The sequence below is a fragment of the Amblyomma americanum genome, chromosome 4 (assembly GCF_052857255.1).
Source record: "Amblyomma americanum isolate KBUSLIRL-KWMA chromosome 4, ASM5285725v1, whole genome shotgun sequence".
Classification (NCBI taxonomy): domain Eukaryota; kingdom Metazoa; phylum Arthropoda; class Arachnida; order Ixodida; family Ixodidae; genus Amblyomma; species Amblyomma americanum.
This window is the reverse complement of record NC_135500.1, coordinates 82,832,555-82,846,058: the sequence shown is the minus strand read 5'-3', so window position 1 is coordinate 82,846,058 and position 13,504 is coordinate 82,832,555. Positions and strand designations below refer to the sequence as shown.

The 13,504-nt window shown below is 45.1% G+C and overlaps 1 protein-coding gene and 1 long non-coding RNA gene across 7 annotated transcripts in view; one reads left to right on the top strand and one right to left on the bottom strand.

Annotated features, from left to right (window-relative positions):
- LOC144128093 (adenylate cyclase type 3-like) overlaps positions 1–13,504 on the bottom strand; it is a 394,302-nt gene that overhangs the window by 345,464 nt on the left and 35,334 nt on the right. The gene's annotated exons all lie outside the window — the stretch shown is intronic.
- Positions 11,160–12,880, top strand: LOC144130210 (uncharacterized). 2 transcript variants are annotated; one of them, XR_013314010.1, is made up of 6 exons: positions 11,160–11,312; positions 11,791–12,029; positions 12,110–12,220; positions 12,277–12,348; positions 12,410–12,502; positions 12,564–12,880. It is a non-coding gene; the product is annotated as an uncharacterized LOC144130210 (long non-coding RNA). The 2 variants fall into 2 exon arrangements; XR_013314011.1 differs by having other exon boundaries at positions 12,410–12,880.

The window sequence follows — 13,504 nt, the reverse complement described above, 5'->3', positions numbered from 1 at the left end:
TCTCTCGAGCGCGGCGACGTACGAAAGAGTGAAGTGGAATAATGGAGGGGGAGACTGGCGCATCCTCAGCACTGCCACAATGATCGACAGCGGCTCCACCCCACTGTATTTCATCCGCATCAAGGTGCCCATACTACCTCGGCTACTATCAGTATAAGTTTACATAGGTTTGGGAGCGACATACGGGACGCATGAATTCGGCGCACGTCGGGGGGAAGTGCGCGGCATGTGAAGTTCGTTCATGGATAATGTCCCTACAACAGCTTTCGCTATAAAAAGAGTTGAAGAATCTATATCTAGGTAACAAAAGTATCGTTGAAGTGTTTTTCAAAGAACTGCAAGTGGAGGCAGCAGACATTACTTTACACTTTTGGGGATATTTTGGATTTGTTTTCTTCAATTCAACCTAAAACACTGGCTATCTATGGCCAGTGTCCACATTGGAAGGCGCCACCAAACACCTCCTCGCAGTCTTTAAGGTTGCGAGGATGATGTTAGCATCACTGTGTTTCTGGGGACCAATGTTTCACGTGGCAGCGCCTCTGGGTCAGTTTAATCCAGCTGCCCTCCAGAAGCACCTCCCCGCCCTCTAACCACCCACCAGCACCCTTGACCCGCCCCATATCTACCCACCAGTAAAAGCATTCATAAGACAAAAAACATCAAAATGTCATCGAGGGTATATCCAACTGCAATCGCAGCTGTCCAGTGTCAGTTTCATGATCGCTCTGTCAATTTCTTCTCCCCACATCTGCCACGTACACTCTTCCCCACAAAGCTACTGGATAGGTTCGACTGAGAAAAGAAATAGCCAAGTAAGCGGTGCCGCCGGCAGCAAGGAGGGTACGGCTGGGCCAGAAAAGCGGTCCACGCCAGCAAGTCGCCATCTTGGTTGCCATCTTACAACACATTATTCTGGCCGGCACAGTTTCTCCTCACCAAGTCAAGGATGAGTAAAGTTTGAACTTGAATCCGGAAAACTGCCGAAGAGAAGATAATCATATATCACTGTTACGCGTCTTTATTTATGTTTTTAAAGATATTTTGTAATATTTAGCATGCTGATTGCGGTCGTTTGTTTTAATATCGGACGATTGTGACTTGGCAGCTGCGGTAGCGGAGACAACGGCCGTGCTATATCTTCTGCCCATATTTTGCAGCATCGCTTTCTACAGGAGGGCTTGCAGCTCCCGTGGCCAGACTTTGTTGCCGAGTGCAGCACATGACTGCACCATCACTGCCGTCTGGGAAGGAGGCCATCAGCCATTGGATGCCCCGGCGTGACGTCACCTCGACTGAGGCTACATATTCTGCGACAGTTTCGTCCAGCGTCACTTGGCAGCTGCGGTAGCGGAGACAACGGCCGTGCTATATCTTCTGCCCAGATTTTGCAGGTTTGCTACCAGAAATTTTCATTTACTGCATGTAAAACTATTCAGTGTGAATCCGCTACCATATTGCTGCCAAGCACTTTGCTGCGCGTCTTGTTTTGGAGCTGATTTGCATTTTGTTTGTCAAACTCTGCGAAATCACCAAAGAGCTTCAGAAAATGTTTGAAGACTTGAAGCGTGAAATAAAACAAGAGTTTCGCGACATGAGAGAAAGTATCGAGCGAGACCTCAGGAAAGATATCAGAGAAATTAAGACCAGCATGGGCTTTACTAACAAAAGCTATGAAGAAATAAAAGATTCTGTTAAAAGAGTTGAAACAGAGAACAAGGATCTGAAAGAAACAATAAGAACGCTGCTAGAGGAACGTCAGGCTCTGTGTGCACAGGTAAAGGAACAAGAGTCCCGACTTATGCAGACCGAGCAGCACTCACGGTGTTTCAACATTGAAATTAAAGGAGTGCCACAAATAGAAAATGGAAACTTGCAAGAACTAACAAAAAAATTGGCTCAAGAAATTGGCATGCCTCTGGCGGACGCTGACATTGAGGTTTGCCATCGTGTTCAGACTGTCGGAAATGCTGCCTCCCCTAACATAATTGTGCAGTTTACACGCAGAGCTCAGCGTAACTCTTTCCTGGAAAAAGCTAGAAAGTGCAGGCTTACGGCAAATGACCTGGCGTTAAAACCGAACAACGACATCTTTGTAAACGAGCACCTGTGCCCAACCATGAAACGTCTCTTTGGTGCTGCAAATGCAGCGAAAAAAGCGCTGGGTTGGAAATACGCATGGGTCAAGAACGGAAAAATCTATGTTCGCAAATCTGATACCACACCCGTCATCCCTATCACCCGCGTGGATGACCTGTCCAAGATAGCGTAAAGTGCTTGCAATTATCTAGCTTTGTTGTCCAACAATTATGAGTTTTATGCCGCAAGAAATTCAGAAATTGGTTCTGACCAAAAAGCCAGCCAAATCCTTTTTTCACCAGAACGTTCGCTCTTTAAAAAATAAAGGAAGTGAAACGAATGCTTTGCTAGATCTTTTCAGAGTATCATTCACGGTGTTAATGCTTACTGAAACATGGTATGAAGATGAATCGGCTGTATTTCAATCACCCGGTTATCAATGTTTCTTTCGCAATCGTCAGGACAAGAAAGGTGGCGGTGTTTCTATTCTTGTAAAAGATAATCTTATCTGTGATACTGAAGAACGTTTCTGTGCTGTCACACCTGATTTTGAGGTGCTTACTCTACGCCATCTTGATGATCTGTTTTGCGTGGTGTACAGGCCACCGTCTGGTACTTTTAGCCGATTTTTGGCCTTCTTAGACGAAGTTTTGGAATATGTTGTGGAACAGAAAGTGAATATCTTTTTGGGTGGAGACCTGAACGTGAACATGCTTATACCTACGCCTAACCAAAATGAACTCAGCCTTACTCTTTCTGCATATGGGCTGTCCAAAATGTTATCACTTATCCAACACGGATCACAGAACAAAGCTCTACTTTATTGGATGTATTTATTACTAATATTAGCACTGACACAATATTCGCTGGAACTACGTATATTAGCATGAGCGACCATCTGGGAATTTTTCTATTGGTAGATAGGCCCTTTCCGATCAAGTGGAATAGAGAGCAAACTACTTATCGCCAAGTAATTAATCCTGCTCGCCTTGAGTCATTCCGGTGCGCAGTTGAACAGCAATCATGGAACTCCGTCTACACATGTAGTGATAGTAATACTGCATATTCAAAATTTATAAGCATATTTAAAGATATATACCACCTACATTTTCCGTTAGTGCAAGTGAAGAAACCGAAGAAAGCGCGAAAACCCTGGTTAACGCGAGAGTTGTTGAATATGATTAAGCATAAAAATGCGTTATTTGCCAAATTTGTAAGAACAAAAGATTTAACAATACTTGCACAGTTTAAGACCTATCGAAATAAAGTTACATCTAAACTAAAGCAGGCTAAATATTCTTCCTTAATAAACATGTTCCGTGATGAATACGCACAATGTCCAGATATTGTATGGCGCAATTTGAACTTGTTGTTGCATCCCAGCATTAATGCATCTACACTTGATGCCCTTACGCATGACGGAAAGCTACTCTCCGGTACTTCTTTGGCAGATGCTTTTAACCGGTTCTTTATTGAACAAAGTAGTGTAATTAACCAGAATGTGAGTATCTGCCGAAATTACGCTCAGTACGTACAAGGAAACGATAGTACGCAGTCCCTCTTTTTAGCCCCAACTGATTCAGCCGAAGTTTTCGCTTGCATAAATAACATCAAAAGTAGCAAATCACAGGACTCGAATGGTATGCAAACACTGCCTGTCAAGTATGTTCTCGACGTCCTGTGCCCTGTCATTACTTACATATTCAACTTAATTTTATCCACTGGAATTTTCCCTAAGGAAATGCAGATTGCCCGAGTGGTGCCAATATTTAAGCGTGGAGATAAAAATTTACTCAATAACTATCGACCGATTTCCCTACTTCCTGTGCTTTCTAAGGGCGTTGAGAAAATAATCCATACCAGAATAACTTCATATTTTGATTACAATCGCTTATTCCTTGACTTTCAGCATGGCTTTAGGAAGCATAGGTCTACTGAAACGGCACTTCTAACACAAAAAGAAATTATAATACAGGCATTTAGAGAAAATAAACTCGTTATTGGTATTTATATCGATTTTACTAAGGCATTTGACCTCATTAATCATGATGTCCTTCTTTTTAAATTATATAGGTATGGTGTACGTGGTGTAGCGATAACTTTATTAGAATCCTACTTATCACACAGAGCTCAGTATGTAGATATAAACACAGCAACTTCTTCTACTCTCCCTATAACATCTGGAGTGCCTCAAGGAAGCATACTTGGGCCATTACTGTTCTTAATTTATATAAATGATATTTGCTACAGCACAAGTAGCGCTCATGTAGTATCATATGCTGATGACACATCTTTCTTTATGCCAGGTACTTCCGAAACAGACGTCGAAAAACAAACAAACAATGCACTTATTCAACTCAGTTTATGGGCAGAAGCAAATTATCTACGAATAAATCCAGTGAAGACTAAAATTATGTTGTTCCGTCCTAAGGGAAAGAAAATATCGCGACCTATCAAAGCCGTATTCAATAGCCAGCCTATAGAGCTCGTTGAGTCCGTAAAAACACTGGGAGTTACCTTTTCAAGCAATTTAACTTGGAATACACATATTGATTACATACGTTCAAAGGTCGCCTCAGCCCTTGGTATACTTGCGCGGTTTAGGCACATTCTTCCAATAAGGGTAAAGATCATACTTTACAATGCGTTAGTACTTTCTCATTTGCAATATTGTACCATAGTGTGGGGCACAACAGGCATAACAAATCTTAACAAGATACATCTGCTTCAGAAAAAAGCAGTGAGATGTATTGACAATGTACCACTCTTTTCTCCCACCAGGAATATTTTTGTAAAGTATGAAATCCTTCCAATATTTGCGTTATATTCTTATAGACTACTATCATGTTACAAATCTCACCTAAAACACCCCGACAACCTCATCATTTTGCTTGCACAACTCAGAGAAAACGCCAGCTGCCGTGACACAAGACACAGAGAAATTTGGTTTAACCCAACACCAAGAGCCTATTATGTGAATCAATCCTTATGTTATAACCTTCCAATTCTGCTGAACAGATTAAACGAAGAAAATATTGACATAACCCGAAAATCAAAACACGAAATTCGGGAATACTGCCCGGAGAATTCTTTTCCTTGAGAATTTCAGATGCAATCTTTCTGATTATTATGCACCATTCTTTGTATGATTATCTATGACCTTTTCATCGCATCGCATTTTATTTTGTCATTTTTGCATGATGTGCATAGGTGGCCTGCGAAGAGTTGATTTATTTACTTTTGCTTTGTATGTATGTATGTTTGTTGTATGTATAGCCGTCAATTTTCCTCCCGTGCTGCCGGGTATGTAAAGGAGCCGGGACCATTGTCAAGCTGTCGCCGCAGCTTTTAGTCCCGGCTCCTCCTTTGTAAGAAAGGAATAAACTTCAACTTCTTCAACTTCATGTTCGCGATTAAACGCTCTTGGAGTTTCGGTTTGAAACTTCTGGTTTCGAGCCTGGTTTTGGGTTGCTTAAGGTGCTTAAGCTATGGGGTTTTAACACCCAAAGCACTTTTAGCAACCACTCACGTTCTCATGTACCTCGATGCCACCTTCATGCAACGCACCACCTTGCACCACCTTCATGCATGCTTGCCACCTTAATGCAACGCATGAAGGTGGCAAGGTGACCTTCATACTGCAGGCCAACCTCTACACCTTTCTTTTCATTAAATTACTTCCTCTCCTGCCCCTCTCTCTCTCGCGGCATTTGGCTTTCCTAAGGCCATTGAGTGAATCTGCTTGACAGAGTACACATTGGTGCAGCCTATAAAGGATACAGGTGCCATCGCTTAAATGCGTTTCGTATTACATTATGAAGCATTAATGCGTGCGGTAAGTAAGTGCATTTCTGCCCTCAGCTAGCTGCTACTCATGCGTACCGTCAAACTGCTGTTTCAGTCGTTCGTGGTCAAGCTGTGAGCGTTGCTGCGGACGAGAAATCCCATTATCGAGTTCGTGCCGAGCCAGAAAAGACACGGCGCCATCGTCCTCGGCCAAGGAGAAAAATAAAATAGTGCATGTGGTCCGCGGCGGTAGCAGAACGCTGGCCATCCAAAATGAAATAGGTAGAACAGTTGCTCCATTGATTTTGGAAATCTGTTTCCGTTGGGAATTGTCTTCGTCCTCTTGGAGCCAAAGCAAATTCCCGACGTTTATTTGCAATCGGCAACAGACGACACGAATAATTTCGTGTGCTTAAAGGACGAAATACACTCCAAGCGCGTTGTAGTCGCCTTCAGATGACAATTCAGGAGAAAGAAGGCCCCATATGAAGGCATGCGACGCTGCATACCATCAGAAATGCTCCAGACGCGACGATTTTCCTGTTGTTTACAGCATGTTTACAGCAGTCGAGAGCTACACTGCATGCCGTCATCTTCGCACGAACTACGTTGCCAGGCTCATGCTCCGCTCCTTGCCCAGACTTAGCAAGTGCCTTGCCAGCTGGCAGCGCATAAAGCGTTCGATCATGGTCGCGTTCATTCGTTACCCACTAGCTTGTATATGGGCCCAATACGCAGCTTTCCCTCTATAGACAGGATATTAACTCTATGCCGGCAGCGGCCGACGTCCGCAATACTCTTCATAATGTGATTCGGCGACCCTTGGGCGGGTTTGAAATATCTCTCTTTACGTGAATTTTGCTACACTAAAAACCCAACTTTATGCGGCAGAGGCTGCGTGCGAGAGCGCATTTTTTCAACCGAGCCAGTTAGAAATCCCATAGAGGATGCGGCAGGGACATACTTAGCGCCAAGCGTGCTGAACGACTTAAATCCCATTACTGGCGTAATATAAAGAATTTTTGCACCAAGTAACCATAGTCTGAAACAAAACAGGCGACGGATGACAGCATTAGAGGCTGTGCATGCTTCTCCGAAACGTATAGGTAAGAGAACCACGCGTAATGAAACTGGGTAACAGGAGCGGCGAGCGCAGCTAGACAGATGTCTCTCGATGGGCGCTCTTACGAGACATGAAAGAAGTGACTAACGAACGATGACTATTTTTAACCTTAATTGTAGCAACGGCAAAACATATGCAGGCCATAATGGCAAAGGCTGATGCTTCCAGTATCCAGTAAGCGCCCAGCTCAGAATCTCGAACGCGAATTCTTATATCAGCCCTAGAATAACTTCCCCGGTTTCATCCTAAGCTGTGAGGAATTATCTGCGGCTCTTAAAGGAAGCATATAAAGGTACAGAAGTTCGTCTATATTAAAAATTAATAAATCGCTCGAAGAGTAAGAAAATTTGCATTGTCACAACGACATATTTAAGAGGTGTTTTGCGCAAGTGCGTTTTACAGAAATTAGACTGAAATTGATTTTTTGAGCCTGGAAATGGTGCAGTATCTGTCTCACATATCGGCGGACACCTCAACCGCCCTGTAAGGAAGGGATAAAGGAGGGAGTTGAAGAAGAAAGGAAGAAATAGATGCCGCAGTGGACGGCTCCGGAATAATTTCAACCACCTGAGGGTCTTTAACGTGCACTGGCATCGCACAGCACACGGGTGCTTTATGCGTTTCGCCTCCATCGAAACGCGGGCGCAGCGGTCGGGTTCGAACCCGGGTACTCCGGATCAGTGCACGAACACCTTAACCACAGAGTCACCTGAGCGGGTTACAGAAATTCATATTTTCCCAAGTTCTGAAGAGACACAAAGAACACGCGCTGATGAGCCATTTACAAAACGCGTACACATTCCTCGCGCGCGCGTGTGCGTGCGTGCGTGCGTGTGCGTGTGCGTGTGTGTGTGTGCGTGTGTGTGTGTGTGTGTGCGTGTGCGTGTGTGTGTGTGAGGGGGGGGGGGCAGTCATCTTGCCGAAATTATGTCCCTCCAAAAAAAAAGACAAAAATGTCCGACACGGCTCCACCCTGTCCTCGCTCCGAGCCGACAAGATAACTTGCGAATATTACCTTGCTTACCCTGGACGCATTTGCCTTGCCGTGGTTTTATTATTTACTGTTTACCATTGATTTAATGGCAGTGTCATTTACTTTAAAAACGCTTCCATACATGACATTTCGTGTCCTCAAAAGAAACATAATGTCGACGGCAACCTGGCAAAGGTTCTTGCCGCCGCCGCTTTCTCAACTGCCACCTCATTCTATATCCCTCTGAAGTGAACAGGCACCGAGTGCAGCCACGACATGAATTTAATTCTAAGTGTACATTTCACAGTTCCGAGTATAGTGAAGATCCGACTGTCACTGGCATTTTCACTGCATAAGTTAATGCACGCACAACGCTTACAAATTGGCACATACTGTGCTCTTAAGTTTAATTTTCTACTATCTGTAGCCGGAGCATGACAGCACTGACTGCTTCTGCTGAATATGCAGGCGGTGTGTTTGCGCTGTTTCTGAAGCTGATTACACACTGCGTGCTCAGCAAGGACAGTGCCAAAAAGTTACACTGCATCACAATACAAAGCAATAGACTAATATTTTTAATGGCGCAATTTTTTTTCATTCGCGTGAAGCGGGGACTGCGTCGTCTTTCATGTGGGATGTTTGATAAGCGACACGTCTGCACAAGTGTACAAACGCTGTTCAACTACTTATTACTGCGCTAGTGAGAATGTCTGCCTTTTTCAATAATCGCCTGTGGTAGTTCTATATTGATGTATTTGCAATATTATTATATAAACCTCATCGCTCACCTGTGTGAGAAGTGAAACCACAAGGGAGACCAGTCCGACTGAACGTGCGTGCCTTCCAGCGTGCTTGTTTGAAAGCTGCAGTTTTAAGTGTTTTAACCTAAATGGTACACGTGCTAGCCAATTGAGTGTGGTTAATCAGTGATAATTGGTCTTTAGCGCTAGTAGAGTCCCAACTAGTCATCACCAGGCTCCTGAAGTGGGACACTAAGCACCTCTCATCGGTTCCTCAAAATTTGTGAGCCAGGACCTTCAAAATACTTGACTCTTTCATGTTTTTCGTACTGTCTCCAATATGGGCGGGGGGGGGGGGGGGGTGAATGTTAGGTTACTTATAAAAGTAACACCACACATAGCACCAAACAATACGTGTCTTGTTCTGGAATACAAGAACTGAGTAACGCTTTTTTTTTCCTTGAGAGTTTCCGTACATCTCGCCGAATTCAATGAAAAACCGTTTTCCCCTGGCTCCAAGTTTTTTCCCACAGGGCCCTCATTGTGACTTCTCTACAGCTGTCGGATAGATGCAGTTCACCGGAGAGGCACACAAACGCATTGCCATTTTCGTGCTAATTTCTCTGTAATCATCCGCTCCACTGTCCGCTTCGTTACGCCACCGCGTAACCTTTGCGGAAGTAAGTACGTTCTCCTTATTCCGGCCCTGGACACCGACGCCTTCTGTTCGTCTTGGCCGCCGTCTGAGGGCCGCTGGATACCGCCTCCCTGCTCAGCCCCTGCCCGACCTGGCCCGACCTGAGCACCCACTCTCCGCCCACCCGTGAGCATGCCCATTTCGAACAGACCTCACGATGACTTCCTCACCAGAGGACAGCACGAACCAGGACGGCATCCCCGTCCAAGCGGCCCACCTCATCCGTACGCCTTGGCCTTCGGCTCTCTCCGACCGCTGAACATGAAGCTCCGGGGCAAGCGGTCGTCAGATCATCTCACTAGTAGCGGTGGCAACCATTTCATTCTCGTCTATCCTTTCCTTAAAATCGCCACCGTCACGCCATCTATCAGATTCCACGTAACTGATCGCGACGATCGCTTGCTGACTGTGGGTAATACTTCGAATAAGAGAACGACGAAGCTGCCAATGGCGCGGGACGGAGCGCTCGCCCTAGGACCGCAGCCATTGAAACATGTCAGCGCGATAGCGTTAGGAAGCTCGTGTCGCGGAAAATTCGGTGTCGCCATCCAGGGGGGTAAAGCGCGGTGAGGAGGTTGTCATACACTCGAGCAGCGCCATCTTGCTACTCCCATAGTTGCCTGTACTTATTAGTTGTTTGCGCTACTGCGATTATTTTCAATACAGCTACACAGAACACATTAAAAATAGACCTCTAAAACTTTAAATATCCAAAAAATGTTAGAGCATTACGCCAAACTCTTTGTTGTTTCAAAATTTGAAATATGCAGACCTGTACAAGAAAACTTGGGAAAGTTTCGTTTTCGTTTCGTCTGCTGTAGCAGCTGTAGGTTACCGACGTATACTAGTTCATTACTACTTACAGCGTAGACTGCAGGACAGAATTAAGATACGGCCGTTTGATACGCCAAATACGCTCTGCATTACACACCTCTCCGCCCCATGTGTCTGCTCAAAGCACTCCCGAGCATACTCCACTGAGAGCGGTCTCCCTCTTTTTCGACCGTGCGTTCTAGCTACTCTTCGCACTTTGGACTCATTCACTTCCACCGCTCGGTTCGCTGTCTTTCGCACGAACGTTGCCTTCTCTGCTTGTTTTGGTTTTGGATGTCTGATTTGGTGCCGGGAAAGCGCTGCAGACGAAAGTCGTTTTCCGTGCGCACGTTGGTCGATCGTATCTCTTGCGCGCACGGCGGTCGATCGCGCACAAGAATCTGGACTCTGGACCCGTCGGCAGCGTTCAGGGCGACACCCGAAACTGCCATAGCAGTCGGCTGGGCGAGTAAGCCCGCCTTCGCTCGAAAGCACAAGAACACATATAAAAACAAGAGAATACCGAGAACAGAACCGTCCGCTTATACACGCTCGCCTGTCAGTTGCTCAGTAGATGCAATAAGCACGCAGCGCGCTGTGGCTCCGCGCATCGCGATCTACCGCTTTGTCTCGCTCGTGCACAGAGTTTCAGCAGAATGCCGCCATCGTGCATCATATGCAAAACAAGATGCCAAAAGGGATCGGGAATTTCTCTTCATGTGTGAGTACTGTTCTCTGAAAAATTCGTAACGGCACTGTGGCGTGTTTTTTTTTCTTTAAGATTGTCTTGTATGCATGCAACATGCATGAAGAGAATTCGTGGAGCCTTACGTTTAGTGGTATATAGTACAGGCTTGTCATTGAAACAGTATATGAAAAGTAAGCGAAGTTGTCATTTTTTGTTTCAGCTTTCCTCACAACAACAAAGACTTACTGCAAAAGTGGCTCAGCGCTATTAGGACACCATTGCCTAATTTACATATAGGGCGCAGGATCTGCTCAAGACATTTCGAGCAGTCATGCTTTTACAGCGGCCACACCAGGCACTTTTTAAAACCAGACGCAGTGCTAACGATATTCCAAAAGGTACAGAGTGAGCAGGTAGGTGCAAATTGTGGTTGTGCTCTGTTTATGTCCAGTAGAACCTGCATTCAGTGTGAAACTTTTAATGCTCATTACGGGTAAGTTATAAAAACTACGCTGAGCCTAGCTGATGTCTAGAGCATTTACAGCCAAATATAAGTAAAAAGAGAAAACTAACTTTTCAACAAGACGCTAGATATTTAAGTTACAAATAAAAATTTAGCAACTGGTATGTCAGTACAAAAGTAAAGGCAGCAATTCAACATAAAAAGAATCAAGTTTATGATAACTAAATAAAATCCGCTGTGTATCAGCAGTTCAGAGTGGTGCACTAGACGGGAGGGCTTATGCAGGAGAGACTGTGTGCCGGGCATGTCTACATTATTAAACAGAATTCTGACAGCGGTCAGTCGTGTTGTCTCACCAAGTCTGTGTGCATAGGGTGATAAGTTATAATAGAGCGAGTGCCTCAGCTCATGCAATATTTTTACTTTAGGTTGCAAGCACATCTTGCGGTGCTATTTCAGGACTTCAGTCTCTGCCACGTACGTCATTACAGAAACGCAAGCGGGTAAGTTTAAGTGAGCAGAAAGGCCAGTGCTTCAGACAACAAAATTTTTATCTTAGGGCATATCTATGCAGGAGCACGCAAGCCCAGAAGCAACCAGTTCACAGACAATGTCCTCACCCTCCTCACGAGCTCAGTTACCACTGAGAAAGTCTCCACGCTTGCAGGTAAAAGAATGAATCCGAATATTGGTGTCTCATGCATCCAATTGCTGGTGTCTCCAGTAGTGAAAATGTTCCTACTTCAGGCCATTAGTGTGAGGCCGCATCTCAGCCAACCGGTCACCTCACCTATACCCAAATCCCCCTGCAAGCACTTGCACACTCCCACAAGAAAGTCCCTACGCAAGCGAAAGCAGGTGAGATGCTGTACATAAATAGCAAGAATCTCGCGTCAAAACTGTTTCTGCTTCAGGACATGTCTGCACCACAAACCCCCAGCTCAGTAGCAGCATAACCATGGAAATCTCCACGCAAGTGCTTGCAGGTAACATGTAAAAGGCAGATGATGCACTGTCTCCTCTGACACACCCTTTCTGCCTGAGCAGACAGCTACACCAGTTTGTGCAAGTTCAAGGATGCACAGTGAGGACCAAGGTGCAACGAGCCCAGCCAAAGCAGCAGTGAAAGTGCAACATAAGGTATGCATATACAGATTATTATGGAAGCTTAGTTGCTGACACAGTATTCTATTGCCCACAGACAACACAGTCTCTGAAAAGCTCCAGCAAAAAGAAAGGAGTAAGCCACGATCACCCATACATTGCTTCACAATCTCCAAGAACTCGACTGTGGACAGTCAAGAAAAAGCTGTCTGTTGCGCGAAGAAAACTTTATTCAGCCTCACAACAGTTAAAAGAAAAAAAGAAGCGAATGATTGACCTCAAAAGCCTTCTAAATGAAATGAAAGAAAAACAACTGATTTCTCCGAATGGACAAGAAACACTGGAGGCATTTGGAGAACTGCCACGAGAGATTGTAAAAAGTTGGCGCTCTAACAAGCCCAACTCACCATCACAAAGACGATACAGTGAGATGTTGGGGAAGTTTGCCACTACACTGTATTATCAGTCTCCAAGGGCATATGAATATGTGGCCAGCATTTTCCCAATGCCCAGCAGGCAGACCATTCGCACCTGGCTCAAAGTGATTGATGCATGGCCAGGGTTTACAAGTGAAGCTCTCAATCACATCAAAACGTCATTTGAAACAAAAAATGAACGAGAGCGGCTTTGCTGCCTGATGCTAGACGGAATGAGTATTAGCAAAAGGTGCGAGATGGACACTAAGACAGGGAAACTGATTGGCTACGTTGTCTTGGGGAACAGTCAGAGTCCACTGGACACAGATGACTCCTCACTAGCTGGAGATGCTCTCGTGCTCATGGCAGTTGGCGTGGCAGCTCCATGGAAAATTCCCTTTGGATATTTCCTCAACAATGGACTCAGTGGGGAGCAACTGAGAAATATAGTTAATGAGGCCATCGAGCAGCTGACACAATGTTCGCTGAACGTCGTTGCTGTTGTATATGCTCTAGCTGCTAATGTATCCATGGGCAAGCTTCTTGGCTGTCGGATCCATGAAGCCACAAGTGAGCAGTTTGTGACGGCCTTCCCCCATTCCTGCAACCAATCAAGGACCGT